At 41.9% G+C, this 26688-nt stretch overlaps 1 protein-coding gene across 1 annotated transcript in view; it reads left to right on the forward strand.

The window, feature by feature from the left end:
• The window catches only part of KHDRBS2 (KH RNA binding domain containing, signal transduction associated 2), a 718314-nt gene extending 707505 nt beyond the window's left edge, over positions 1-10809 (forward strand). The window contains exons 12-13 of the transcript XR_011312422.1: positions 5117-5208; positions 10524-10809. The gene's annotated coding sequence lies outside the window, so the exon portion shown is untranslated. The remainder of the gene's footprint in view (positions 1-5116; positions 5209-10523) is intronic.
• Positions 10810-26688: the final 15879 nt, after the last annotated feature.

The following is a 26688-nucleotide window of genomic DNA, read 5'->3' on the forward strand; positions in this document are numbered from 1 at the left end:
AATTGTGGGTCATCTACAGGATGTATGTATATACAGTGGCATGGAAAAGTTTGTGCACCCCTGGTAAAAATTATTTTATCCATGCCACAGTTACTCAGGAATGTGATGTTATTTGCAGACAGTCTCTCACAGCGATCATAGGTGACAGTAAATGGATTCAGTGTGGCGGTTAAATCTGCTGCATCACTGTTAGAGCATGGAAGATCTGTTAAATAGTGATTGATTCTGCCCCATAAATCATATAGGTTGTCACGAAACTCATCTCTATTTGTCATCTCATCTAAGTTTTCCCCTTTGTGTTGGCTTGGTTACACATTTGGGACGTACGCCATGTTCTGCAGTAAGCAAGGACTCCACTCCCAGTGTATCTGTGGAATCAAGAACCTCATAAAGGGAAACAAGGAGCTTTTTGTCGACATGCCTTAGCTAAGATGGCAGATGGTTGTAGACATGTTAGCAGAAAATGCATATGCGGACAAACACTGTAGGCTTAGGCCTACTTTTCCTATTCTGCCACCAATGTACGTACAGTTTTAGAAGATGACAGTCAATTCAGATACAAGGCCAGTTGACCGGAGGCTCACAACCTGGCTCCTCTAAACATCTCCATGGAGCAAAGCAACTGGCAGGTCCCAATCCTGGCTTTCTCCAAACTTATGTTTCAGCGATGGTTAACGGAGCACATCTATATTCTCCCAGCTGAAGGAAAAGTCCCCTAAGCCGGGATCCTGTAGAATAATAAATCTGTGTCCATCGTGATGGAGCAATGATGAATTGGCTGCTGTCCTGTCACTGGTTCTTTGAATGTTTGGATGTCTTGGTTGAATCTCTGTCTGTCACACTATCAGAGAGGCATATTATCTCTTTCTGTTTAAAAGGTGTCCTTCAAGCATCACAAATAAGGGGGAAAATGGTGACGACCAAGTTGCATTGATTGATTATGTAATCTATTTGCATAGATTTTCCTTCATTTTGTTGGAATGCCAACAAATTATCTGGCCTAGACAACGTGTAATTAGCATAACTGTAAACATCACCAGCCATTAAGGATAAGAGTGCAATGTTACATCAAATGTCAACTTACAAGTCAATATACAGGCTTACACAAGCAACAGTCTGTTTTCTTGACCAACCAAAAGTCAACATATAAATAACAGTATATTTTTTCAGGCTTGCTAAAAATAGTCATCTATCTAATACAGTGCTGTCTCTCCACAAAGAGTCTTTCAATTCTTGTTTGAGGGATTTTCATCCATTCTTCCAGTTTTGTGAGATTCCTGGGCCATCTTGAATGCACTGCTATTTGAAGGTCTAGCCACAGATTTTAAATGATGTTCAGAATTGGGTACGGTGAGGGACATTGTAAAACCTTGAGTTTGTGCCTTTTCAGGTAGTCTGTTGTGGATTTTGATGTGAGTTTAGGATCATCATCCATTTGCAAAAGCCATCCACTTTTCAACTTCAGATTTTTTACAGATAGTGTTATGTTTGCATCAATAATTTGTTGAAATTTCATTGAATTCATTGTTCCCTCTACCTGTGAAATGTTCCTCATGCCATTGGCTGCAACACAACCCCAAAGCATGATTGATCCAGCCCTGTGCTTAATCGTTGGCGAGATGTTCTTTTCTTGAAATTCTGTGCCCTTTTTTCTCCACACATTTAGCTGTGTAAAAAAGTGTTTGCACCCTTCCTGATTTCCTATTCTTTTGCCTGTTTGTCACACTTAAATGTTTCAGATCACCAAAAAATGTACATACTAGACAAAGATAGCACAAGCAAACACAAAATTAAGTTTTTAAATGAACGTCTTTATTATGGAGGGAAAAGAAATCCAAACCTACAGGACCCTGTGTGAAAATGTGATTGCCCCTCCCTTAAAACATAAATGAACTGTAGTTTGTCACATCTTTGGGAATATCACATGAATTTGCAAGAATCCATTGCTAAAAAAAAAAAACTACCCCTGGTGGTAGCTGCTTCAGTTAGATGGTTATCATTTCACGGGGGTTTTCTTGACATAAACAAGCCCCAATCTGGCTGTCTTTATGCTGGTTTTCCAAGCTCCCCGTTACCTTTATTTTTTTAAAGGCTTTAAGCTCACCTCCACCCTGTGGTATGTTATTCTTTACACCCTGAACTTCATGCCAGCTCTACTTAATTACATTTTCCAAAAGGCAGGGCTGTATCTATTCCACAGCTCCTGCACTCCCACCTTCAGTACCCAGTCACTCAACCATACAGCACCATCCTGAGACTCCTATATAGACTCAAAATGATAAATCACTGCCCACAATTTCTAATTGAAAAGATTATTCTCTGTGGAGTTTGCGTTCAACCTCTCATCTAACTGTTTATATTCCCAGTCATGTACAACAGTCTGTGGATCATTGTTTGTGTCCTCCAAGACAACATTGTTCAGAACACGCTGATCTGAGAGGTGTTTGCTAAGTCTTGCCTCTTGCATACAATGCTGTGCTTATAGAGTTACGGTTGTTTTAATTTTTATTTCATAAATCAATGCTACAAATGAAAATAAGAAACTATGTAATATACCTGATCAGAGAAAGCTGTTTTCTCTCTCTTTGTGGACTGATGACTCATTTTCAGAATTTTCAATTCATGGGTAAAATCTGTATTCAGTTAAGACAGATTTTTACATTACTGATGTAGGAGATGGCAGTTGCTACTCATAAGATTCTATGTAGATGGAAAGGTGACAGAGGAGGGAAGAGCTTTGGCTCTATCTCTTCCCCCTCCCCTCTACATAGAATCTTATTAGTAGCTAATGTATTTTCCTATATCAATAATCTGAACATTTGTTTTCACTGGATGGAGATTTGATCCATGAATCGAGAATTTTGAGTAAGGCTGATCAGTGTCGGTGGACAATGAAGCATATATTTTTGATAAGATATATTACAAAGTTGCTTATTTTCATGTGTACTATCGATTTATTAAATAAAAATTAAAACGATGGTTACTTTTCAACTGACAGGATATGTTCCATTCAAAGTAGAAACAGGAAACCTGTGTTCTATGGGTTTTCTATGGACTGTAGAAAGAAGAAGCAGGATATCACATGATCTTATGTGACAGCTCAAAAACAGAGCAGAAACTTAACAGCAAGTAAATTGTGAAGTTTCTTCATTTCTTAATTTCTCATAGACTTTACTATAATTTGTGTGCTGGAAAACATATTTACTTTAAGGAAATATATGTAGGAGAATTTGCACTGTGTACCAGGGTAGCAGAGGTTGCAATATAGATATAGGATAGACATAAACTTATGTGGCAACTAGAAAATGTGCTCTCTGTTCTGCTATACTCTGCTGTACTGCAGCAGATGTTCTATTGGTTTTTACATATACAGTGGGTATTAAAGTATTCAGACCCCTTTAAATTTTTCACTCTCTGTTTCATTGCAGCCATTTGTTAAATTAACAAAGGTCATTTTTTCACATTAATGTACACTCTGCACCCCATCTTGACTGAAAAAAACAAATGTATTAATTTTTGCACATTTATTTAAAAAAAGACTGAAATATCAAATGGTCATAAGTATTCAGACCCTTTGCCCAGTATTGAGTAAAAGCACCCGTTTGAGCTAGTACAGCCATGAGTATTTTTGGGAATGATGCAACAAGTTTTTCACACCTGGATTTGGAGATCTGCCATTCTTCCTGATAGATCCTCTCCAGTTCCGTCATGTTGGATGGTGAACGTTGGTGATCAGCCATTTTCAGGTCTCTCCAGAGATGCTCAATGGGGTTTAGGTCAGGGCCCTGGCTGGGCAAGTCACTCAAGAATTGTCACAACGTTGTTCTGAAGCCACTCCTTTGTTATTTTAGCTGTGTGCTTAGAGTCATTATCTTGTTGGAAGGTGAAACTTCAGCCAAGTCGGAGGTGCAGACCACTCTGGAAGAGGTTTTCATCCAGGATATCTCTGTACTTGGCCGCATTCATGTTTCCTTCAAAGTCAACCTGTCGTCCTGTCCCTGCAGCAAAAAAACACCCCCATAGCATGATGCTGCCACCACCATGTTTCACTGTTGGGATTGTATTGGGCAGGTGATGAGCAGTGCCTGGTTTTCTCCACACATACCGCTTAGAATTATCACCAAAAAGTTCTATCTTTGTCTCATCAGACCAGAGTATCTTATTTCTCATAGTCTGGGAGTCCTTCATGTGTTTTTTTAGCAAACTCTATATGGGCTTTCATATGTCTTGCACTGAGGAGAGGTTTCCATCGGGCCACTCTGCCGTAAAGGGCTGACTGGTGGAGGGCTGCAGTGATAGTTGGCTTTGCGGAACTTTCCCCCATCTCCCTACTGTATCTCTGGAGCTCAGCCACAGTGATCTTGGGGTTCTTCTTTACCTCTCTCACCAAGGCTCTTCTCTCACGAATGCTCAGGTTGTCTGTATGGCTAGGTCTAGCAGTACTTCTGGTGGTGTCAAACTTCTTCCATTTAAAGATTATGGAGGCCACTGTGCTCTTAGGAACCTTGAGTACTGCAGAAATTCTGTTGTAACCTTGGCCAGATCTGTGCCTTGCCACAATTCTGTCTCTGAGCTCCTTGGCCAGTTCCTTTGACCTCATGATTCTCATTTGGACTGACATGCACTGTGAGCTGTGAGGTCTTATGTGTGCCTTTCCAAATCAAGTCCTATCAGTTTAATTAAACACAGCTGTCCTCCAATTAAGGAGGATCACAAGGAAATGGACAGCATGTGACTTAAAAATGAGTGTCTGAGCAAAGGATCTGAATACTTATGACCATGTGATATTTCAGTTTTTCTTTTTTAATAAATTTGCAAAAATTACAACATCTCTGTTTTTGTTCAGTAAAGATCAGGTGCAGAGTGTACATTAATAAGAAAAAAAATTAACTCTTTTGCATTTACCAAATGGCTGCAATGAAACAAAGAGTGAAAAAATGTAAAGTAGTCTGAATACTTTCTGTACCCAATGTAGGTTAAAAATAGCTTTAGAATTACTTTGTGGATCTGCTATTACTTTGCCAGTCTTTCACTCATCATTAGAATTTTTTAAATGTTTATATACTATAAATATACAACAGTGAATGTTAACTTTTAATATTTGTCCAATTTTCAGCATTTCTTCTTGAGGCATACTTAAAACGTGATTACTTTCGGATGATGTCTACTAGTCCTTTGAGTTCTGTAGCGCTACTGCTTTTCAAAAATGTAAGTAGAATAAGTGATCATCTATATTTTAGATCATTTATTTCTTTCTATCGTTTCTTTTTTTATTTTGTGACATATTATGGCAGGCCATACATTTTGAGAAAGGTAAAAAAAGAAAATTCCCAACGTTTTTCCTTTAGTCATCTGCAAAGTGCAAAACTGAAACGAGAGTACAAAATAATAGTAGGGGAGAAAATAACACTGGTGGTAATGCAAATGAGGCTAGGCTCTCAGCACACTTGGAATTAACAGGTACCATATTTGCCAGGAAATTCTCCCAAAATATGCATCTAATATGCCCACAGACACAAAGTAGAAGATAAAAAACTTCGCACTAGCCTGCATCCCGTCAGCTTTTATTATTCAAAGAAGATTATGTTCTATGAGATCAGAATATTACCTTATTCCAGGAGGAGGTGCTCCATTACTGTGAAAGCGCTTCAAACATTTCTATCGAGGGTAAACAATTTACAGAGACACGCTCCAAATATGGTAAAAACTCTTCCATATTACGTCATATTAAAAGCGCAGACACATGTATTTCATTTTTTCCCCTTTACTGTAGCTTCACTTTTAATATGAAGTCATAATGAAGTTTTTAACCCCTTTACCCCAAAGGGTGGTTTGCAAGTTAATACCCGGACCAATTTTTACAATTCTGACCAGTGTCCTTTCATGAGATTGTAACTCTGGAATGCTTTAACGGATCCCAGTGATTCTGAAACTGTTTTTTCTTGACATATTGTACTTCATGTTATCTGTAAAATTCCCTTGTCATTATTTGAGTTTATTTGTGAAAATAATGGAAATTTGGCAAAAATTTAGAAAATTTAGTAATTTTCCAACTTTGAATGTTCATGCCCTTAAATCACAGAGACATGTCACACAAAATACTTAATCAACATTTCCCACATGTCTACTTTACATCAGCACAATTTTGGAACCAAAATTTTTTTCTGTTAGGGAGTTATAAGGGTTAAAAGTTGACCAGCAATTTCTCATTTTTACAATACCGTTTTTTATTTAGGGACCACATCACATTTGAAGTCGCTTTGAGGGGTCTATATGATAGAAAATACCCAAGTATGACACCATTCTAAAAACAGAACCCCTCAATGTGCTCAAAACCACATTCAAGAAATGTATTAACCCTTTAGGTGTTTCACAGGAATTTTTGGAATGTTTAAAAAAAAAATGAACATTTAACTTTTTTTCACAAAAATTTACTTCTGATCCAATTTGTTTTATTTTATCAAGGGTAAAAGGTGATATTGGACCTCAAAAGTTGTTGTGCAATTTGTCCTGAGTATGCTGATACCCCATATGTTGGGGTAAACCACTGTTTGTGCGCATGGCAGAACTCAGAAGAGAAGAAGCGCCATTTGACTTTTCAATGCAAAATTGGCTGGAATTGAGATAGGATGCCATATCTCGTTTGGAGAGCCCCTGATGTGCCTAATCATTGAAATTCTCCACAAGTGACACCATTTTGGAAAGTAGACCCCCTAAGGAACTTATCTAGATGTGTGGTGAGCACTTTGAACCCCCAAGTGCTTCACAGAAGTTTATAATGTAGAGCCGTGAAAATTAAAAAATCTTTTTTTTGATCCACAAAAATGATCTTTTAGCCCCCAATTTTGTATTTTTCCAAGGGTATCTAGAGAAATTGGACCCCAAAAGTTGTTGTGCAATTTGTCTTGAGTATGCTGATACCCCATATGTGGGAGAAAACTACTGTTTGGGTGCATGGCAGAGCTTGGAAGGGAAGAAGTGGCGTTTTGGCATGCAGACTTTGATGGAATGGTCTGTTGGCATCATGTTGCGTTTGCAGAGCCCCTGATGTCCCTAAACAGTAGAAACCCCCCACAAGTGACCACATATTGGAAACTTGACCCCCCAAGGAACTTATCTAGATTGTGGTGATCACCTTGAACCCCCGAGTATTTCACTAAAGTTTATAACACAGAGCCGTGAAAATAAAAAATCTTCTTTTTCCACAAAAATGATTTAATAACCCCTGGTTTTGTATTTTCCCATGGGTAGCAGGAGAAATTGGACCTCAAAAGTTGTTGTCCAATTTGTCCTGAGTACACTGATACCCCATATGTGGGGGTAAACCACTGTTTTGGCGCACGGCAGAGCTCAAGTTTTCAACGCAGAATTGTATGGATTGAGATCAGACTTCATGTTGTGTTTGCAGAGCCCTTGGTGTGCCTAAACAGTGGAAACCTCCCAATTCTAACTCCAACCGTAACTCCAACATACCCCTAAGCCTAATCCCAACCCTAACCACACCCCTAACCCCAACACACCACTAATCCCAACCCTAACCACATCCCTAACCCAAACACACTCCTAACCCTAATCCCAACCCCAACACACCCCTAGCCCTAACACACCCCTAACCCTAACCATACCCCTAACTGTTATGAACTGGTGGTTTAGGAGCAACATGGGATGAGCTCTGAAGGAGGTGGTACCTGTACTGACCGCAGTCCCTAAGCTCAACACAACACTAGAAGTAGCCGTGGGATGCTCCTATCACTCCCTAGGCACCTCGTTACAGCCTAAGAACTAACTACCCCTAAAGATAGAAACAGGAAAACTATCTTGCCTCAGAGAAAATCCCCAAAGGATAGATAGCCCCCCACAAGTAATGACTGTGAGTGGAGAGGGAAAAGACATACACAAAATGAAACCAGGATGCAGCACAGGAGGCAAGTCTAGCTAAATAGATAGGACAGGAAAGAATACTGTGCGGTCAGTATTAAAAACTACAAAAATCCACACAGAGTTTACAAAAATCTCCACACCTGACTAAAGGTGTGGAGGGTAAATCGGCTTCCCAGAGCTTCCAGCATAACTGAATTAATCCATACTGACAAGTTGGACAAAAACATAGAAAGCACAGAACGAATAAGTCCACAACCCGTGGAGAGAAAAGAGCAAGCAAGGACTTAAGTTTGCTGAACTGGTCAGGATATCAGGGAAATCCAAGAGAGATGTGAATCCAACCAGGAACCATTGACAAGTGGCACTGGCTGAAGAGAGAGCCAGGCATAAATAGCCGAGCAGAAAGACAATCAGTGGAAGCAGGTGCAGACTGCTAAATCCAAGGAGCAGCCATACCACTTAAAACCACCGGAGGGAGCCCAAGAGCAGAACTCACAAAAGTGCCACTTACAACTACCGGAGGGAGTCCAAGAGCGGAATTCACAACACCTAACCCAGACACACCCCTAACCCAACCGTAAATGTAATCCAAACCCTTACCCCAACTTTAGCCCCAACCCTAACTTTAGCCCCCACCCTAACGTTAGCCCCAACCCTAACCCTAATGAGAAAATGTAAATAAATACATTTTTTTATTTTATTATTTTTCCCTAACTAAAGACGGTGATAATGGGGGATCTGATTTACTATTTATAGCGGATTTTTATAGTGGGTTTTTATGTTTGGCAGCTGTCACGCACTAAAAGATGCTTTTTATTGCAAAAAATATTTTTTACATTACCACATTCTGAGAGCTATAATTTCTACATATTTTGGTCCACAGAGTCATGTGAGGTCTTGTTTTTTGCAGGACGAGTTGACGTTTTTATTGGTATCATTTTCAGGCACATGGCTTTTTATTATCACTCTTTATTCCGATTTTTGTTAGGCAAAATGAACAAAAACCAGCAATTCGTGAATTTCTTATGGGGGTGCATTTATATCGTTTCAAGTTTGGTAAAATTGATAAAGCAGTTTTATTCCTTGGGTCAGTACGATTACAGCAATACCTCATTTATATAATTTTTTATGTTTTGGCGCTTTTATACAATAAAAACTATTTTATAGAAAAAATAATAATTTTTGCATCGCTTTATTCTGAGGGCTATAGCTTTTTTATTTTTTCGCTGGTCATGCTGTATGGCATCTCGTTTTTTGTGGGACAAGATGATGTTTTTGGCGGTACAATTTTTATTTATATCCATCTTTTTAATCACGTTTTATTCCACTTTTTGTTCGGCGGTATGATGATAAAGCATTGTTTTTTTCTAGGTTTTTTATTCTTTTACGGTATTCACTCAAGGGGTTAACTAGTGGGACAGTTTTATAGGTCGGGTTGATACGGAAGCAGAGATACTAAATATGTGTACTTTTATTGTTTTTTTATTATTTACATAAAGAAATGTATTTATTGGAACAATAATAAATAATAATATTTATTACATATGTAAATATTTTTTTTTTAGTTTTTTTACTTTTTCCCAGTGTGGGACATCATGGTAAAGTGTCAGTCTGCTGATCTGACACTTTGCAATACACTGTGTCAGATCAGCGATCTGACAGGCACTGCTGGAGGCTTGCCGGCACCTGCTATGAGCAGGCGCTTTCAAGCTACCTCCCTGCAGGACCCCGAAGGAGCCCCGCTGCAATCTTGGATCCGGGGCCTGCAGGGAGGAGGACGGAGGAGACCCCCAGAGCAACGTGATCACATCATGTTGCTCTGAGGGTCTCAGGGAAGCACGCAAGTTATATTGAAGAAATTTTACCATTAACATGAGGCAAAATATGTCACAAAAAAAATCTGAGAATCAGTGGGATACGTTGAAGCGTTCCTGAGCTGTAACCTCATAAATTGACAGTGGTCAGAATGGTCAAAATTGTAAAAATTGGCTTTGTCATTTAGTACAAAGTTTAAAAGGCTGTGTTTACATTACAGAGCTCAAGTCAAAACATGTTCAATGAACTCTAATCGGAACTCACAGTGTTTTACACACATTTTCCAGATAATTGGAAGATTTTTATATATCCAGTTTGCATGAATTTATTTGCCTGAAAATTTAGCAAATTTCAGTTTCAAACGATCCACTCATCTCTAGAACCTCTCAGGACCCAGCCATCAAACTGCACCAATGATTAAAAGCCATAATCTGCAGACATGTTACTATATAGTACATGAAGGGTATGATTTTATTACTGTATTTTGGCTCTAAATCATCCTGGACGCAGTTTGATAGGGCTAGAGGACCTGACAGGATCCCTACATTGAACTATAGAAGCCTATGCCAAGGGTAATAATCTGACAACATCTAAGAACTTTCACTTCAAATATGGATACTCTATACTACTCATTAGGACTTTCAGCAGACAAATCTTACTTTAAATGTTGCTTTACTGATTTTACTAGAAAACTGGAATTATTCAATACAAACTGCAAAGTGTTGAATGTCTTCTTTAGCTGGAACATCTCTCAATTCATGTTTACTGTTTTAGCATGTATTTTTATTTTTAATTACTTATTCAGAATTTCATTCATTTTCTTATAGGATAAAAGACAATGAAGCTTGGGTGAAAAGCTACAAGTACAACTATTCAGTCATCTTTATAGTGTTTAAATGAAGAGTTGATTACCAGCTGTCTGCTGTTTTGTATATATGTTATACATATAAAACTATATAGAGTTAATCAATTATACTGGTTTACAAGACAATTAAGGCAAAATATGTATATATTACAAATAAACATTAGAAATGTATGTATCCAAGTGATTTTGTAATGTTATTGTCTGGTTTATGTATTTCAGCATATTGAAAATAAAAAGGGGAATGATTTAAAAAAAGAACCATGATGCATGAAATTTAAATTGAAATATATAAGGCATAATAAATACAGAAGTGACTAAATCAGTGGCCCCACGGCCCATTCCTTAGACCTTTCTGACAAAATAAACTGTTCTAACTTCAGTTTTTGTTGTTTGACCCTCTGCATTAGTTTGGAATTACATAATGCTCAAATTGTATAAATTATAGACTTTTAAAAGGATACCCCATTGCAGTCTATTTATTCAGGGACAGATTAATGATTTGGGAACACATCACAAAATTATGTGACTCAACTATCTCTGCTCCTAGCTTCCTTTACTCTAGTTCATAACTAGTATCTTAAAGGGAACCTGTCACCTGAATTTGGCGGGACAGGTTTGTGGTCATATGGGCGGGGTTTTCTGGTGTTTGATTCACCCTTTCCTTACCCGCTGGCTGCATGCTGGCTGCAATATTGGGTTGAAGTTCATGCTGTGTCCTCCGTAGTACACGCCTGCGCAAGGCAAGATGGACACAGCATGAACTTCAACCCAATATTGCGGTCAGCATGCAGCAAGCGGGTAAGGAAAGGGTGACTCAAACACCCGAAAACCCCGCCCATATGACCACAAACCTGTCCCGCCAAATTCAGGTGACAGGTTCCTTTTAATAATAATCTTAATAATAATCTTTACTTATATAGCGCCAAAATATTCCACAGCGCTTTACAGTTTAACAGTTTCAAACACAACAGTCATAAGTAACAACGTTAACAATACAATAATTAAAGCGAAATAAGACGACCCTGCTCGTGAGAGCTTACAATCTACAATGAGGTGGGGGACATACAAAGTAAAGGTGTGTATTTACAATGATGTATTTACAATGATGGTCCAGCCATCTTCACGGGGTGGGGGATAGATGGAGACATTGAATGGGCTACACACACACACACAAACATAACATGACTTTGATTACTGAATGTGATAGGCCACTCTGAACAAATGTGTTTTGAGCGAGCACTTAAAACTATGCAAATTGTGGATGGTCCTAATTTCTTGGCGTAGAGCATTCCAGAGGATTGGCGCAGTGCGGGAGAAGTCTTGGAGTCGGGAGTGGGAGGTACGGATTAGTGCAGAGGTTAGTCGAAAGTCATTTGCAGAGCGCAGCGGTCGGTTAGGCTGATAGACAGAAATGAGGGAGGAGATGTATGTGGGTGCCGCATTGTGGAGAGCTTTGTGGCTGAGAACAAGTACTTTGAATTGTATCCTGTAATGAATGGGCAGCCAGTGTAACGACTGGTGAAGAGCGGACGCGTCCGAGTAATGATTAGCCAGATGGACAACCCTGGCTGCTGCGTTAAGGATAGACTGGAGAGGGGAAAGTTGAGTAAGGGGGAGGCCAATTCGTAGAGCATTACAGTAGTCCAGGCGGGAGTGGATCAGGGCGACAGTGAGGGTTTTTGTTGTTTCTATGTTGAGAAAAGGGTGGATTCTGGAGATGTTCTTTAGGTGTAAGCAGCACGAGCGGGCAAGAGATTGTATGTGGGAGGTGAAGGAGAGATCGGAGTCAAACATCACACCAAGACAGCGCGCCTGCTGCCGGGGTGTTATTATGGTGCCACCCACGGAGAGGGAAATATCAGATTTAGGGAGGTTAGTAGATGGCAGGTGTATCTTCAACTACCTTCATATGAAGAGGTAGTTTTGGATCAGAAATATGTGTGACTTTATGCTCTAAATCTCTGAGAATGTTAAGGCTCCCATATGTTCTGCCTTTATTATATAGTGTGGTATTATGGAGTGAATTGGTGTTTAAGAATTAAGCAATATCTTTTTTGAATTAGGTGCCTAAACTAAGAATTTACAGTACTTAGAGACTTGTAGAGGTTTGTGATATTGGATATATCATATTTTTCAGACTATAAGACGCTCTTTTTCCCCAAAAAATGTGGGAGGAAAATGCGGTTGCACCTTATAGTCCGAATGTAGCTTACCGGGAATGTAGCTTACCGGGGATGAAAGTGGTGGAGCGGTGTCACAGAATGAGCCCAAGATCTCAATCCCATCTCAAGCACACCACCAGAAGATCAATTTGCAGAGCGGGACTCTGCTCCTGCCTCAGACATTTTTCTGAAGTCCACCGCCGGGGAATCAATGGCTCCAGCCTAGCACCGCCAGCCCACAACTGACAAATATGGTAGATCAGAGTTTAGTACCTTGATTACTGAAAAACCATTTTTAGCTCAATTAACCTTTACCCTTTTGGGGACTCAATATAAAGAACATGGTGATCTGGAATTGATGATTACATGTTAAACTGCGCTTCAAAAAGCCATGGTAATATTTTAAAGTAATATTTTCACCTCTTAAATCTTTAATTACTTACCTTTGGAAGTTGGAAGATGATCTTCAACTCAAAAAAGGTATCCAAGATTCTCAGAATGTGTCAAGTCATATGTGCAATAAGTCACAACTGTACTCATAAAGGCTGTGAACTGTATCGTAACCCATATCTTTCTTGAAGCTTCAATCAAATATTTATTAGGGAGGAAGCAGGCAGATCCTTTCTTATATATCTGTATGTTCCAGCATTTTATGGGTTTATACTTGTATTTGGATTACAAAAATGCAGCCAGTATGAAAGCTATCACAGCAGTAACTTTTAGAAACATTGTGCATATGATAAGAAATGAATAACGTGTAATGATTTTCACTTTTGGTTCCATACAATTAGAAGTATAGGATTTTATGGACTTTGTTAATAATATACTTCCACAAATACAAGAACTGTATATAATTATATATACTTTTGTATATGCCGAATCTTTTGTTCCTGTTGGCATTTGTAGAGGGTTCATTAATGTTAGAAAGGAGAGGCAATGTACAAAGTCTTTCTTCAAATAAGATATATATATATTATTAAAACTTGCCTGCCATTTATTTGTATGGGAATTTTTATTATATGATTTAAAATCTGCAATGTATGACATTAAAGACCGCTCTTACAATTCTTAAATAAAGCTCTATGTTTAATTCAAAAAAATATTAGATATTCACAGACGTTTTGCTCTCATCAATATAGTACACACCCCTCCTATATGGGGGTCAGAGTACCCATTGTACATAAATATCTCACATTTAGTGTGACCTGATAAATAAAGATGATCACCACTATGGTACTCCAATATAAAAAAACAATTTTATTAAATACAAAGATAAAAAATATATTTCAATATAAAATTTATGACCAACATGTAAACAGGGGAATAGAATCCACCAAAACAAGGGACAAAACAGCCATAGGCTACCTTACATACATCAGGATAAGCACTAGTATATAGAGAATAAATCAATTAAAGGTGACCCACTAATAAACATTGCCTAGATATATGGCCAAAAGGTAATATTAGAAATTTACCAGGTACTGCTATAATAGCATATATCCTAATGAAAGACACTCTTAGCCTGCCTGCTCGCAAAAATGCTAAGCAAGGCTTAGATATGGCATAAACAAGATGGGCAATATAAATACAATAAGTGTATACCTTAACTGTGCGTCCTGAGTAGGAGCCCCGGCGTCCCTCTGCCCCGACGCGCGTTTCGCGTTCGCTTCTTCTGGAGGCGTGTCAGGGCAGGGGGGAAACCGGATTTTATATCACCAGTGTCGGTGTTCATAGGATAATATTGATGAACAACTGCCATCAGCTGCGTGGGGGACCGAACGTGTAGAAATGCGCCTGCGTATGGTTACCGCTCGCAATGTACGGAAATCGGAAGTCCATAAATTCCCGGTCCACCACCCGATATAACCAAACAGTTCAATATTGCAAGCACAAGCATCATTTGCGGCGATCCAACGCTATAGGGGCATTTACAAACCCCTGGAATATGGAAACACATAAGGAACATACAATACTGTGTCACAACTAGTGTACGGAAACCGGAAGTATTCGAACCGGACCTCCCATAGGTAGCGCTGTTCAAACATGCATAATGAATGGGAGTATCGGCGCATGCCCAGATCTAGTAGCTCCCGAAACCAATGGGAAGCTGACCCACGGTAAAGAGGCCGGCGGTGCCGGGTCGTCCGTAAGTACGACTCGGCCGCACCAAACCCCAAATGACACCGCTAGTCAGCTATCCCTCGGGGCCGCACTCCATTCATGCGCTCATCCCAAAGATATGCTGGACAATATATAAAGGTATACTGTGTATGTATGAATATATATCCTGTGAAAGTGTGCTAAGTGTATAAAAAGTGTATATTGATATCTACAACTATAATTGGTATAAACGCTTAGTAAACATAAAAATAATCAATTAATAAATTATAGCCTAAATTATGGTAAATTACCATAGTGGCCAAATATGACTAGTGACTATAGTGAAGAATTAAGACTGAGACTAATAATGTAAAACCCCAATACGGTATAGTGTGTGTAATAAATCAGGGAAACAACCTGATCTGGATGTATATAAAAAAAAAATATATATATATATATATTACTATGTGTTTTGTGTAATTTACCATAATTTAGGCTATAATTTATTAATTGATTATTTTTATGTTTACTAAGCGTTTATACCAATTATAGTTGTAGATATCAATATACACTTTTTATACACTTAGCACACTTTCACAGGATATATATTCATACATACACAGTATACCTTTATATATTGTCCAGCATATCTTTGGGATGAGCGCATGAATGGAGTGCGGCCCCGAGGGATAGCTGACTAGCGGTGTCATTTGGGGTTTGGTGCGGCCGAGTCGTACTTACGGACGACCCGGCACCGCCGGCCTCTTTACCGTGGGTCAGCTACCCATTGGTTTCGGGAGCTAATAGATCTGGGCATGCGCCGATACTCCCATTCATTATGCATGTTTGAACAGCGCTACCTATGGGAGGTCCGGTTCGAATACTTCCGGTTTCCGTACACTAGTTGTGACACAGTATTGTATGTTCCTTATGTGTTTCCATATTCCAGGGGTTTGTAAATGCCCCTATAGCGTTGGATCGCCGCAAATGATGCTTGTGCTTGCAATATTGAACTGTTTGGTTATATCGGGTGGTGGACCGGGAATTTATGGACTTCCGATTTCCGTACATTGCGAGTGGTAACCATACGCAGGCGCATTTCTACACGTTCGGTCCCCCACGCAGCTGATGGCAGTTGTTCATCAATATTATCCTATGAACACCGACACTGGTGATATAAAATCCGGTTTCCCCCCTGCCCTGACACGCCTCCAGAAGAAGCGAACGCGAAACGCGCGTCGGGGCAGAGGGACGCCGGGGCTTCTACTCAGGACGCACAGTTAAGGTATACACTTATTGTATTTATATTGCCCATCTTGTTTATGCCATATCTAAGCCTTGCTTAGCATTTTTGCGAGCAGGCAGGCTAAGAGTGTCTTTCATTAGGATATATGCTATTATAGCAGTACCTGGTAAATTTCTAATATTACCTTTTGGCCATATATCTAGGCAATGTTTATTAGTGGGTCACCTTTAATTGATTTATTCTCTATATACTAGTGCTTATCCTGATGTATGTGAGGTAGCCTATGGCTGTTTTGTCCCTTGTTTTGGTGGATTCTATTCCCCTGTTTACATGTTGGTCATAAATTTTATATTGAAATATATTTTTTATCTTTGTATTTAATAAAATTGGTTTTTTATATTGGAGTACCATAGTGGTGATCATCTTTATTTATCAGGTCACACTAAATGTGAGATAAAAAAATATTAGAACAGTGGGGGTTCAACTATCATCAGCCAGTCCGATCAACTTTTTAAAAAGATTCTGACTCGCATGTAAGTGCCACAAACATTTTAGTGCTTTTATAGAACGCTGGTATAAAGGGTTTAATCTGAAGATTAATAGGTTTTAAAACAGCAAAGGCTGTAACCACACCCTGACACTGACTGACAGCCAACTTCACAGCGCATCAGTTCTGAGCCGGCTGTCAGTCAATGCCAGTGTGTGGTTACAGCCATCGCTCACTATGTTCTGAGTGGTGACTGACGCTGCACATATATGACTGAAAGCCCGAGGCTGCTGGGAGGAATAAAGTTAATTTCTTCCCATTAGTCTGTCTTTCAGTGCAGTGGACACAGTTTTAAAACATTAAAAACGTGCAGATTAACCCCAAATGTACAGGTTAATAGCGTAATAGCATTCGGGGACATGACAAGTTCCATTTAAACTTGACTACTTACTTTATTTTTTAGCAGACATTGTGTTAGGGTTTGGTGGAACGCAACAAATATATATTTAAAGAGTAATAGGTGCGTTCGCAACCCGAGGTCCACCGTGCAGGAGTAAAACCCACTGCTAGTAACTGACGGTACTATATGGCGGTATAAGTGAACGCTGTTACTTCACAGAGTCACTTAAGACAAGAGAGCTCTGTGCCCTGTTAACCTCACAGAGGAACACAGCTACCAAATAGAGCGAACAGTGGTCATGCAGTCAGAATAGCACACGCAAAACTCCTCACCGGAGGTGCCGGTATTCTAGGGGCTTATTTCAGCCGGGCCCTGAATCCACTCACACAACTCCTCACCGGAGGTGCCGGTATTCTAGGGGCTTATTTCAACCAAACCCTGAAACTACATACTCATGACCACACTGGTGCAGAACACACAACTTAGTTGATACTAGCGCAAGGCCGCGCGGCAATGCAAACCTTTTGTAGCTGCAGCAACTACAGAACCTTCCTAGAGGACCAATGGGAGCTGCTACAGTACCTGAGCCACTTCAGGACCTTCCTAGAGGACCAATGGGAGCTGCTGTAGTACCTGAGCATGTGACCCCCCGACCTCCAATGAGAGGACTTACCCTGGGCATGCTCAGAAGGGGAAAAGCAGGACTTAGTCAAAGAGACGTCTGCTCGCCGCTGACCAGTACTGGCTACAATGGCTGAGCCTGGAAAGGCAGCAGTAACCATCCATACCCTATCAGGCTGAGCCAGACGCTGGGTCCGACGTTTCCGCTGAGCAGGCTCCTCTGCGGCTGGAGAAGAATGCGAGACTGCAGCGGAGATGGTTCGAGATTCCCCCTGTGCAGAGGCGGGAACTCAACCCCTAACATTACCCTCCTCCTAGAGCCCCCCTCCTTGGACCTCGCTACGCTCAATGGCTGCAATGAGCTGCGGAGCTCAAATGTGCTCAGCAGGTTCCCAAGACCCGTCCTCTGGGCCATAACCCTTCCAGTCCACCAAATAAAATTTCTTGCCACGTACCACCTTGCACCCCAAAATAGCATTCAACTCGTAATCGTCCGTAGATGAACCCAATGTCCCAGCAGATGACTCAGAGAACCGGGACATGTATACCGGCTTCAAGAGGGACACATGAAATGTGTCAGTGATACCTAGGCATGGAGGAAGGGCCAGACTGTAGACCACAGGGTTAACCTGTTCGAGGACCTTGAAGGGACCCAAGTAGCGAAGTGCAAAATGAGTGGACTGATGATACGGGCGGAGAGCCACACTAAGTCACCAGGAGCAAAGGTCAGAGCAGGACGCCGATGAGCATCAGCGGATGACCTCATTCTCTCCATGGAGGCCCAAATGGCATGCTGAGTGCGGTCCCAAATGTCCCGTGCCTCCACAGCCCAGTCTGCCACCCTGGAGTCGGCGGAAGACACGGGCATGGGCACAGGGACACGCGGATGCTGGCCGTAATTAAGGAGAAATGGGGTCTGACCGATGGAGTTGGCTATGGCGTTGTTAAGCGCAAACTCCGCCCACGGTAGCAAGGATGCCCAGTCATCCTGCCTGGCAGAAATAAAATGATTAAGATATGTGACCAGAGTCTGGTTGGCCCTCTCTACCAACCCATTCATCTCAACTCAATGCTGAGTACATGACAAAGCTCTCCCCAGAATTGAGATGCAAACAGGGGACCCTGGTCACTGACAATTTTGTCAGGCATACCATGTAGGGGAAAGATGTGTTTGATAAACAACACTGCCAGCGCCCATGCAGAAGGTAGCCGTGGAAGAGGCACCAAGTGCACCATTTTGGAAAAATGGTCGGTGATCACCCAAATAATGGTGCAGCTATGAGACTTGGGTAAGCCCACCACAAAATCCATCCCTACCATCTCCCAGGGCCTGTCCACCACCGACAGGGGGTAAAGCAACCCAACTGGCCGTTGATGAGGAGACTTGTTCTTGGCGCAGGAGACACATGCCCGAACATAGTCTGCGATGTCACGGGCCATCTGTGGCCACCAGTATGTCCTCACCAGTAGCTCAGATGTCCTTTTGGACACAAAATGTTCACCCACCATGGATGAGTGAGCCTAAGAGAGAACCTCCGGACGCAGACTGGATGGTACAATAGTCTGGAGGCACAGACTATAGCAAAACCGGGGCCACAGTTCTCAGACACTCGGTAGGGACATTAAGCCTCTTATTCCTCCTCAGATGATACAACGGAGAGAGAAAGAGCATCGGCACTAATGTTCTTCTCCCCAGAAAGGAAATGGAGGGTGAAATGGAACCGGGAGAAGAACAAGGACCATCTGGCCGGGTGAGAATTTAACCGCTGGGCTGTCTGTAGGTAAACCAAATTCTTTTGGTCTGTGAATACTTGGAAAAGAAAGCGAGCCCCCTCCAAAAGATGTCTCCACTCAGAGAAGGCCAACTTCATTGCTAGCAACTCCCTGTCCCCGATGGAATAATTCCTCTCTGCTGGTGTGAAGGTCTTGGAAAAGAAGAAGCAAGTATGCTTCCGATCTTGAGCATCCTTTTGAAAGAGGACTGCTCCAGCACCAACGCAAGAGGCATCCACCTCCATTATAAATGGCTTATCTACAACAGGGCGATGTAGGATGGGAGCGCTAGCAAAATGGGACTTAATAGAAGTGAAGGCCTTGGAGACCTCCTCAGACCACAATTTGGGAATTGCTCCCTTCTTGGTGAGGGCTACCAAGGGAGCTACCAAAGTTGAGAAATGAGGAATGAACTGGCTATAATAATTAATGAACCCCATAAAGCGCTGCACCACTTTAAGAGAATGGGGTTCTTGCCAGTCCATCACAGCCTGTAGCTTGGCAGGATCCATAGCCAATCCCTGGGCGGAGATAATATAGCCCAGGAAAGGTAAGGACTCCTGCTCAAACACACATTTCTCCAACTTGGCGTAGAGGGAATTAGCTCATAAGAGGGCGAAGACTTTGCAAACATCTCTCTGGTAGGAGTCTATATCTGGAGAGTAGATGAAGATATCATCCAGATAGACTACAACCGAGGTGGAGAGCATATCCCGGAAGATATCATTTACAAACTCTTGGAAAATGGCCGGAGCATTCCAGAGCCCAAAGGGCATCACTAGATATTCATAGTGCCCATCCCTGGTGTTAAAAGCCGTCTTCCATTCGTCCCCCTTACGGATACGAATCAGGTTGTAAGCACCCCGCAGATCTAGTATAGTAAATAACCTTGCTCCCCAAAGGTTATCAAAGAGCTCAGATATCAGCGGCAGGGGATATTTATTCTTAACGGTGATGGCGTTAAGACCCCTGTAGTCTATACATGGACGTAGTTTCCCATTCTTCTTCTGCACAAAGAAGAGCCCAGCTCCTGCAGGGGACACTGACTTCCTAATGAATCCCCTTGCCAAGTTTTCGTGGATGTATGGTGACATTGCCACAGTCTCCGGTAGATATAGCGGAAAAACTCGACCCTGGGGATGCTCAGCACCAGGCAAGAGGTCTATAGGACAGTCATAGGGGCTGTGAGGCAGAAGGGTCTCCGTAGCCCTTTAGAAGAACACGTCAGCATAGGGCCAATATTGCTTGGGGAGAGAGGATAGATCTGGGGGTACCTCGGTAGAAGCAACCTGAACGCATTCCTTCTGACATCTACCCCCACAAGATTCACCCCATCCCAAAATTCTGCCTGTGGACCACTCAAGATGAGGAGAGTGGTACCGTGGCCAAGGTATCCCTAACATGACCTCATCAATCCCCTCAGGAATGACGAGCAAAGATAAAATCTCCTGATGAGATGGGGACATGGACAGAGTGAAAGGGATGGTCTGGTGTGTTATCTGTGTGGGCAGTGTCGACCCATTCACCACTCGTACAGTAACTGGTTGAGCTATCATTACCAGGAGAATTGCGTGACGTTGTGCGAAGGCAGAAGACATAAAATTGCCCACCGCACCAGAATCCACACAGAGCTCTACTGAGTGGGAGAAGGAGCCTATAGTAACTGTCCCCTTAAAGGACAATTTGGAGGCAAACGTCGCCGTGTACCTCCACCTACTACCACTAAATACTGACATTTCCCCGACCACTGGGGACATCTGGTGGCAAGATGCACGAGCAGTCCGGGACTTAGATCCCGCTCGTGACAATTCCATGGCCTCATGTGACTCAGGGACCAGGACCGGAGATTCTAAAGGTTTGGCGAAGGTGGGAGCCAGCCGAAACCTCTGCCTAGACTGGGCTTGCTCTAACCTCCGCTTGTGAAAATGGAGGACAATATGAGTGGACACAGTTATTAACTCCTCCAGTGTGGCGGGAATCTCACTAGTGGCCAGAGGGTTCTTCACATGGTCAGCCAGCCCCCTCCAAAATATAGGGATAAGGGCTTTATCTGACCACTCCAGCTCAGATGATAGGCTACGGAAGCGGATGGCAAAATGGCTGACCAAGGATGAGTCCTGAGTCAATGCCAACAGTTGGAGTGCCGTATCATGAGTGACTCAAGGTCCTAAAAAGACCTGTTTCAGAGTGCTCAGGAACAGCGGAGCACTCTGCACCACATGATCACCACGCTCCCACAGCGGCGTAGCCCACTCCAGCACCCTGTCCGACAGGAGAGAGATAAATCGCACCTTTGCCCGCTTTGTGGGGAAACGTGCTACCAGAAGGTCGAGATGTATTAAGTACTGTCTTACAAAAACCCCTACAAGATTTACCATCTCCAGAAAATTTCTCTGGCAGCGGGAGGCGCAAAAGAGTCGGAACAGGGGTGGCTGTGGACAAGGTTGCTGCAGCCACACTAGCAGCCTGAACAGCAAATGCGGTAACATCCACTGCTGAGGTTGAGCGCTAGGGAGCCGCCAACCTACCCTCCAGCTGCTGGATGTACCACAAAGATTGCTGTTTATCCGCCATTTACTAGCCAGACCTTGTATTATGTTAGGGTTTGGCGGAACGCACCAAATATATATTTAAAGATTAATAGGTGTGTTCGCAACCCGGGGTCCACCGTGCAGGAGTAAAACCCGCTGCTAGTAACTGACGGTACTATATGGTGGTATAAGTGAACTCTGTTACTTCACAGAGTCACTTAAGACAAGAGAACGCTGTGCCCTGTTAACCTCTCAGAGGAACACAGCTACCAAATAGAGCGAACAGTGGTCAGGCAGTCAGAATAGCACACGCAAAACTCCTCACCGGAGGTGCCAGTATTATAGGGGCTTATTTCAGCCGAACACTGAAACCACATACACATACACATGACCACACTGGCGCAGAACACACAACTTAGTTGATACTAGCGCATGGCTGTGCGGCCATGCAAACCTTTTATAGCTACAGCAACTACAGGACCTTCCTAGAGGACCAATGGGAGCTGCTACAGTACCTGAGCCACTTCAGGACCTTCCTAGAGGACCAATGGGAGCTGCTGTAGTACCTGAGCATGTGACCCCTGACCTCCAATGAGAGGACTTACATTGGGCATGCTCAGTAGAGGAAAAGCAGGAATTAGTCAAAGAGACGTCTGCTCGCCACTGACCAGTACTGGCTACAATGGCTGAGCCTGGAAAGGCAGCAGTAACTATCCGCACCATATCAGGCTGAGCCAGAGCCACTGGGTCCGACGTCTCCGCTGAGCAGGCTCCACTGCGGAACACAGCTACCAAATAGAGCGAACAGTGGTCAGGCAGTCAGAATAGCACTAGCCCCTAGAATACCTAGAAGCCCGTAGAATACCGGCACCTCCGGTGAGGAGCAGGCTCCACTGCGAAGAATGGGAGACTGCAACGGAGATGGTTTAAGATTCCCCCTGTGCAGAGGCGGGAACTCGACCCCTAACACATTGTTCCATGCAATAGTCAAGCTCCCACTCAATATAATATTCTTCTATGGATACATTATTTGTTTAAAAGACTGGATGACCATAGATGAGCAGATCACTTCACAGCCCGGCTTATTATTAGCTGGCCCAGCGAGATGCTATCTGTGCACCTTACGCCGCACAGATGATGTCACGGCAGGCCGGTGAATTAAATGCCGCCACACTAAGGAGCTCAGAAAATTCACGATTGTCTTGTCAATGGCCAGACAGCACTGACCTGGACCATGGACCAGATTTGCACAAAGCAATACATTGTGTGTTTTAACTGTGTGTCCTGCTTTCATCTTTCCTTGTGCATCCAGTATTGTTTATACTATGGGCAGCACGGTGGCGCAGTGGTTAGCACAGCAGCCTTGCAGCGCTGGGGTCCTGGGTTCTAATCCCACCCAGGACAACATCTGCAAAGAGTTTGTATGGTGTTTGCGTGGGTTTCCTCCGGGCACTCCGGTTTCCTCCCACATTCCAAAGACATACTGATAGGAATTCTAGATTGTGAGCCCAATCGGGGACAGCGATGATAATGTGTGCAAAACTGTAAAGCGCTGCGTAATATGTTAGCGCTATATAAAAATAAAGATTATTAAAATTAAAGATTATTATGATTGCTTTCCAAAGGTTTTTTTGATCATAAATATTTTCTATAACACTTTTTTTAGCAATATTGTTAAATGTATATTGTCCCTATATTTTCCCTTCTTCCTGTGTTTTATGTGCAGATTTGATACCTTTTTTAATGTATGTTAGTGCAGAAATCCTGTTCGTAACCTAAACATTTGTTAGGCTCCCCAATGAAATCTATGGGGTAAAATGCACAAAAATGGACAGCTTTATATTTGTAGTGGGTATAAATTTTCATGCACTCACACCACCTTTGCTTGAAGTTTAAACTGTGGAACAATGATTATCCTAGCAAAAAAATGCATCAGAAAAACACAATGTATACATTTTATGGGAACCAGGCCTAACAGTGCATTAACAGTAGATACATATTAGATCACTGTTAACAATAAATGTTTATACCCAAAAGTGAAGACATTTCCTTTACATCTTTCAAATATACATCTGACACAAAGGATTTGTGATTATTGTAATTTTTGATGAGTTGTTTAAGTTACCTCAATCCATCTGGCAAGAGGAAATATGGTAAACGTTGGCAACCAACAGTTGTATTTGGTTGGCATGCATGGATCTTATATATACTGTTATTGCAAGAAAGTGTGCAAAAAAAGAGAAAAAAAATATGTATATATATATATATATATATATATATATATATACTGCCAAAAAAATAAAGGGAACACTTAAACAACAGAACATAACTTCAAGTAAATCATACTTCTATGAAATCAAACTGCCCACTTAGAAATCAACACTGTTTGACAATCAATTTCACATGCTGTTGTGCAAATGGAATAGACAACAGATGGAAATTATTGGCAATTATCAAGACACAATCATTAAAGGAGTGGTTCTGCAGGTGGGGACCACAGACCATATCTCAGTACCAATGCTTTCTGGCTGATGTTTTGATCACTTTTGAATGTTGGTTGTGCTTTCACACTTGTTTTAGCATGAGACGGACTCTACAACCCACACAAATGGCCTTCAGCATGACAGGTTTGGCAGTGCGTCAGCAATGGTGTGGGGTGGCATTTCTTTGGGGTGCTGTACAGCCCTCCATGTGCTCGCCAGAGGTAGCCTTACTGCCATTAGATACCAAGATGTTATCCCCAGACCCCTTGTGAGACCATATGTTGGTGTGGTTGGCCCGGGGTTCCTCCTAATGCAGGACAATGCCAGACCTCATGTGGCTGGAGTGTGTCAGCAGTTCCTGCATGATAAAGACATTGAAGCTATGGACTGGCCTGCCCATTCCCCACACCTGAATCCGATTGAACACATCTGGGACATCATGTCTTGCACCATCCACCAATGTCACGTTGCACCACAGACTGTCCAGGAGTTGATGGATGCTTTAGTCCATGTCTGGGAGGAGTTCCCTCAGGAGACCATCCGCCACCTCATGAGGAGCATGCCCAGGCATTGTAGGGAGGTCATACAGGCATGTGGAGGCCACATACACTACTGAGCATCATTTCCTTGTCTTGAGGCATTTTCACTGAAGTTGGATCAGACTGTAACTTCAGTTTCCACTTTGATTTTGAGCATCATTCCAATCTCAGACCTCCGTGGGATATTAGTTGTGATTCACGTTGATCATTTTTAGGTTTCATTGTTCTCAACACATTCCACTATATAATGAATAAAGATTTTCAACTGAAATATTTAATTCAGTGATATCTAGGATGTGGGATTTTAGTTTTCCCTTTATTTTTTTGAGCAGTGTATTTATATTGTTTATTCTATGCTTCCTATTAGGTATTAGTTATTGGTTATATTTAAACTTTATTAACAAATATATGTTTTATCTATGAATAATATATCTTTATTTATCTTCACATCAGCTGTTTTTACTGCAATAGTAGTGAAATTACCTATTGTTTTGCTTGGAATCCAAAGAATCTGTCCAATGTAAGTGGCTCTGAATAACTGTGTTCATTATGTGTTGGCCTGATATCCAGGATCTCTTTAGAAGATAAATCACAACCCAGTGGTGATAAATAACCAAGGATATTCTGCATTTCCTTTGAATCAAATATTGATGCACAACTTGTAAGGAAGAGGTTTAAGGTATACATGTTGCATATGAACAATAGCTTCATCACTCAGTTTATAATGGAAACACATCAACTATCCCGGTATTTTTGACAGCAACCATTGGGCTGCAGACTCTGCTATTCTTGCTGTCAAAATTACAGAGAATGCAGACGGAGGCTCTGAACCAAACTGTCACGAGAGCCTAATGGTTCACTGGACTGAATGTGTCACATTTTAAATGACACCTGGTTCCATTACATCTTTAAAATGTCTTTCAAACTGAAATTGGCCTTAAAGCTTGTCAGAGACATAGAAAATATGTACCATGAGATACGGCCTTCCCAAAACCCTGTCTGATGACAAATGCACACTTAGCAGGATGCAGCAGGCCTCCACTGATACAGGCTAGGAGCGGCACAGGTGCAAACTACTTGATAAAAACAACCACCCCAACCAAACATTGCAGGGTTTGGCTGCCTAGCAGAAAAAAATGCACATTGATATAACTCACATAGGACGCCAGTCACACTGATAGGTGCGGTGCACAGTGTCTGTATGCAACCTATTGATGACGCCCCTTGTATTAACAGGCGGGCTGCCCAGCACTATAATATGCAGCGCACAGTGAAAGACGCCCCAGAAAAACCTAGCCAACATAAAGAGGCCTGGCCACATCCTGCAGAAAAGGATATGATATAGTGCAAAAAAATGCATGCATATGATAAATACATACATTATATGAGGTATTGGTTTAATATTTTGGCCAAAATAAAGTAAGCCCGCAACCCAACGTCAAGGGTCCCCATAATATTGCAGGTCCTAACACTAATATCAAAAACAGCTAACATAGAAAAAACTCAGAAAAAATACATACCATGAGATACGGCCTTCCCAAAACCCTGTCTGATGACAAATGCACACTTAGCAGGATGCAGCAGGCCTCCACTAATAAAGGCTAGGAGCGGCACAGGTGCAAACTACTTGATAAAAACAACCACCCCAACCAAACATTGCAGGGATTGGCTGCCTAGCAGAAAAAAAATGCACATTGATATATTTTCTGCAAGGCAGCCAACCCCTCAGGAACGGCTTGCCCTAGTAGTGGACAACCTCTTTAATGACTGCACACTGTACTTTGG

Source organism: Ranitomeya imitator, chromosome 5 (assembly GCF_032444005.1).
Source record: "Ranitomeya imitator isolate aRanImi1 chromosome 5, aRanImi1.pri, whole genome shotgun sequence".
NCBI lineage: Eukaryota > Metazoa > Chordata > Amphibia > Anura > Dendrobatidae > Ranitomeya > Ranitomeya imitator.